Source organism: Schistocerca gregaria, unplaced genomic scaffold (assembly GCF_023897955.1).
Source record: "Schistocerca gregaria isolate iqSchGreg1 unplaced genomic scaffold, iqSchGreg1.2 ptg000294l, whole genome shotgun sequence".
In the NCBI taxonomy this organism is placed as follows: domain Eukaryota; kingdom Metazoa; phylum Arthropoda; class Insecta; order Orthoptera; family Acrididae; genus Schistocerca; species Schistocerca gregaria.
In genome coordinates this window covers 776,473-782,009 of record NW_026061782.1, presented here as the reverse complement: position 1 = coordinate 782,009, position 5,537 = coordinate 776,473, and positions in this window count along the sequence as shown.

Genomic DNA, 5,537 nt, shown 5'->3' with positions numbered 1-5,537 from the left:
TGCCGCAGTAAGAAAGAATGGCAGAATGGGTGAGCAATTAGGACGAGTAACTATGACCCTCTGAACGTAGCCAATGCCTCGTTATTGGGGTTGGATTAATATATCTCGAAAACCCCTGGGAGGAGTAACGATGTCTCTTTTATGATACACAACTAGTGACATACCGCTGCTGGCAAACTGGCCGCAGTAAGAAGATATGGGAGACTGAGTGAACAATTGTGACGAGTAACTATGACTCTTTTAAGGTAACCAATGCCTCTTTACTAGGGGTTTGGATTAAGAAATCTCGAATAACCTGTGGGAGGTGTAACGCTGACTCTTTTTTGATACACAACTAGTGACATATCGCTTCTGGCAAACTGGCCGCAGTAAGAAGAAATGGGAGACTCGGTGAGCAATTGGGACGAGTAACTATGACCCTTTTAAGGTAACCAGTGCCTCGTTACTAGGGGTTTGGATTAAGAAATCTCGAATAACCCGTGGGAGGTGTAACGCTGACTCTTTTTTGATACACAACTAGTGACATATCGCTTCTGGCAAACTGGCCGCAGTAAGAAAAAATAGCAGACTGGGTGAGCAATTGGGACGAGTAACTATGACTCTCTTAACGTAGCCAATGCCTCGTTATTGGGGTTGGATTAATAAATCTCGAATAACACCTAGGAGGAGTAAGGATGACTCTTTTATGATACACAACTAGTGACATATAGCTTCTAGCAAACTGGCCACATTATGAAAAAATGGGAGACTTGTTGACACTCTTGAGGTAACCAATGCCTCGTTACTAGGGTTTTGGATTAAGAAATCTCGAATAACCTTTAGGAGAAGTAACGATGACTCTTTTATGATACACTACTATTGATATACCGCTTCTGGCAGACGCCGCAGTAAGAAAAAATAGCAGACTGGGTGAGCAATTGGGACAAGTAACTTTGACTCTCTTAAGGTAGCCAATGCCATGTTACTAGGGATTTGGATTAAGAAATCTCGAATAACCTCAGGGAGGAGTAATCATGACTCTTTTATGATACACAACTAGTGACATATCGTTTCCGGCAAACTAGCTACAGTATGAAAAAATGGGAGACTTGGTGAGCAATTGGGACGAGTAACTATGACTCTCTTGAGGTAGCCAATGACTCGTTACTAGTGGTTTGGATTAAGAAATCTCGAATATCCTCTGGGAGGAGTAATCATGACTCTTTTATGATACACAACTAGTGACATATCGCTTCTGGCAAACTGGATACAGTATGAAAAAATGGGAGACTTGGTGACGCTGTTGAGGTAACCAATGCCTCGTTACTAGGGTTTTGGATTCAGAAATCTCGAATAACCTTTGGCAGAAGTAACGATGACTTATTTATGGTACACTACTATTGACATATCACTTCTGGCAGACGCCGCAGTAAGAATAAATGGCAGAATGGGTGAGCAATTGGGACGAGTAACTATGACCCTCTGAAAGTAGCCAATGCCTCGTTATTGGGGTTGGATGAATATATCTCTAATAACCCCCGGGGGAGTAGTAACGATGACTCTTTTATGATACACAACTAGTGACATATCGCTTCTGGCAGACTGGCCGCAGTAAGAAAAAATGGGTGACTTGGTGAGCAATGGAGACGAGTAACTATGACTTTCTTCAGGTTACCAATGTCTTGTTATTAGGGATTTGGATTAAGAAATCTCGTATAACCTCTGGGAAGAGTAACGATGTCTCTTTTATGATACACAAATAGTGACATACCGCTGCTGGCAAACTGGCCGCAGTAAGAAGAAATGGGAGACTTGGTGAGCAATTGGGACGAGTAACTATGACTCTCTTAAGTTAGCCAATGCTTCGTTACTAGGTGTTTGGATTAAGAAATCTCGAATAACCCTATGGAGGAGTAACGATGACTCTTTCATGATACATAACTAATGCCTCGTTACTAGGGTTTTGGATTAGTAGTAATCATGACTCTTTTATGATACACAACTAGTGACATATCGCTTCTGGCAAACTAGCTACCGTATGAAAAAATGGGAGACTTGGTGAGCAATTGGGACGAGTAACTATGACTCTCTTGTGGTAGCCAATGACTCGTTACTAGTGGTTTGAATTAAGAAATCTCGAATATCCTCTGGGAGGAGTAATCATGACTCTTTTATGATACACTAGTAGTGACATATCGCTTCTGGCAAACTGGATACAGTATGAAAAAATGGGAGACTTGGTGACTCTCTTGAGGTAACCAATGACTCGTTACTAGGGTTTCGGATTAAGAAATCTCGAATAACCTTTGGGAGAAGTAACGATGACTCTTTTATGATACAATACTATTGACATATCGCTTCTGGCAGACGCCGCAGTAAGAAAAAATGGCAGACTGGGTGAGCAATTGAGACGAGTAACTATGACTCTCTTAACGTAGCCAATGCCTCGTTATTGGGGTTGGATGAAGAAATCTCGAATAACCCCAGGGAGGAGGAACGATGACTCTTTTATGATATACAACTAGTGACATATCGCTTCTGGCAAACTGGCCACATTATGAAAAAATGGGAGACTTGGTGACTCTCTTGAGGTAACCAATGCCTCGTTACTAGGGTTTTGGATAAAGAAATCTCGAATAACCTTTGGGAGAAGTAACGATGACTTTTTTATGATACACTGCTATTGACATATCACTTCTGGCAGACGCCGCAGTAAGAAGAAATGGCAGAATGGGTGAGCAATTAGGACGAGTAACTAAGACCCTCTGAACGTAGCCAATGCCTCGTTATTGGGGTTGGATTAATATATCTCGAATAACCCCTGGGAGGAGTAACGATGACTCTTGTATGATACACAACTAGTGACATATCGCTTCTGGCAGACTGGCCGCAGTAAGAAAAAATTGCAGACTGGGTGAGCAATGGAGACGAGTAACTATGACTCTCTTAAGGTTACCAATGTCTTGTTATTAGGGATTTGGATTAAGAAATCTCGTATAACCTCTGGGAGGAGTAACGATGTCTCTTTTATGATACACAACTAGTGACATACCGCTGCTGGCAAACTGGCCGCAGTAAGAAGAAATGGGAGAATGGGTGAACAATTGTGACGAGTAACTATGACTCTTTTAAGGTAACCAATGCCTCTTTACTAGGGGTTTGGATTAAGAAATCTCGAATAACCTGTGGGAGGTGTAACACTGACTCTTTTTTGATACACAACTATGACATATCGCTTCTGGCAAACTGGCCGCAGTGAGAAGAAAAGGGAGACTGGGTGAGCAATTGGGACGAGTAACTATGACCCTTTTAAGGTAACCAGTGCCTCGTTACTACGGGTTTGGATTAAGAAATCTCGAATAACCCGTGGGAGGTGTAACGCTGACTCTTTTTTGATACACAACTAGTGACATATCGCTTCTGGCAAACTGGCCGCAGTATGAAAAATTGGAGACTTGGTGAGCAATTGGGACGAGTAACTATGACTCTCTTGAGGTAGCCATGACTCGTTACTAGTGGTTTGGATTAAGAAATCTCGAATAACTCCAGGGGGAATTAACGATGAGTCTTTTATGATACACAACTAGTGACATATCGCTTCTGGCAAACTGGCCGCAGTAAGAAAAAATGGCAGACTGGTTGAGCAATTGGGACGAGTAACTATGACTCTCTTAACGTAGCCAATGCCTCGTTATTGGGGTTGGATTAAGAAATCTCGAATAACACCTAGGAGGAGTAAGGATGACTCTTTTATGATACACAACTAGTGACATATAGCTTCTAGCAAATTGGCCACATTATGAAAAAATGGGAGACTTGTTGACACTCTTGAGGTAACCAATGCCTCGTTACTAGGGTTTTGGATTAAGAAATCTCGAATAAACTTTAGGAGAAGTAACGATGACTCTTTTATGATACACTACTATTGACATACCGCTTCTGGCAGACGCCGCAGTAAGAAAAAATAGCAGACTGGGTGAGCAATTGGGACAAGTAACTATGACTCTCTTAAGGTAGCCAATGCCATGTTACTAGGGATTTGGATTAAGAAATCTCGAATAACCTCAGGGAGGAGTTATCATGACTCTTTTATGATACACAACTAGTGACATATCGCTTCTGGCAAACTAGCTACAGTATGAAAAAATGGGAGACTTGGTGAGCAATTGGGACGAGTAACTATGACTCTCTTGAGGTAGCCAATGACTCGTTACTGGTGGTTTGGATTAAGAAATCTCGAATATCCTCTGGGAGGAGTAATCATGACTCTTTTATGATACACAACTAGTGACATATCGCTTCTGGCAAACTGGATACAGTATGAGAAAATGGGAGACTTGGTGACGCTGTTGAGGTAACCAATGCCTCGTTACTAGGGTTTTGGATTCAGAAATCTCGAATAACCTTTGGCAGAAGTAACGATGACTTTTTTATGGTACACTACTATTGACATATCACTTCTGGCAGACGTCGCAATAAGAATAAATGGCAGAATGGGTGAGCAATTGGGACGAGTAACTATGACCCTCTGAAAGTAGCCAATGCCTCGTTATTGAGGTTGGATGAATATATCTCTAATAACCCCCGGGGGAGTAGTAACGATTACTCTTTTATGATACACAACTAGTGACATATCGCTTCTGGCAGACTGGCCGCAGTAAGAAAAAATGGGAGACTTGGTGAGCAATGGAGACGAGTAACTATGACTTTCTTCAGTTTACCAATGTCTTGTTATTAGGGATTTGGATTAAGAAATCTCGTATAACCTCTGGGAAGAGTAACGATGTCTCTTTTATGATACACAAATAGTGACATACCGCTGCTGGCAAACTGGCCGCAGTAAGAAGAAATGGGAGACTTGGTGAGCAATTGGGACGAGTAACTATGACTCTCTTAAGTTAGCCAATGCTTCGTTACTAGGTGTTTGGATTAAGAAATCTCGAATAACCCTATGGAGGAGTAACGATGACTCTCTCATGATACATAACTAATGCCTCGTTACTAGGGTTTTGGATTAGTAGTAATCATGACTCTTTTATGATACACAACTAGTGACATATCGCTTCTGGCAAACTATCTACCGTATGAAAAAATGGGAGACTTGGTGAGCAATTGGGACGAGTAACTATGACTCTCTTGTGGTAGCCAATGACTCGTTACTAGTGGTTTGAATTAAGAAATCTCGAATATCCTCTGGGAGGAGTAATCATGACTCTTTTATGATACACTAGTAGTGACATATCGCTTCTGGCAAACTGGCCACATTATGAAAAAATGGGAGACTTGGTGACTCTCTTGAGGTAACCAATGCCTCGTTACTAGGGTTTTGGATAAAGAAATCTCGAATAACCTTTGGGAGAAGTAACGATGACTTTTTTATGATACACTACTATTGACATATCACTTCTGGCAGACGCCGCAGTAAGAAAGAATGGCAGAATGGGTGAGCAATTAGGACGAGTAACTATGACCCTCTGAACGTAGCCAATGCCTCGTTATTGGGGTTGGATTAATATATCTCGAATAACCCCTGGGAGGAGTAACGATGACTCTTGTAT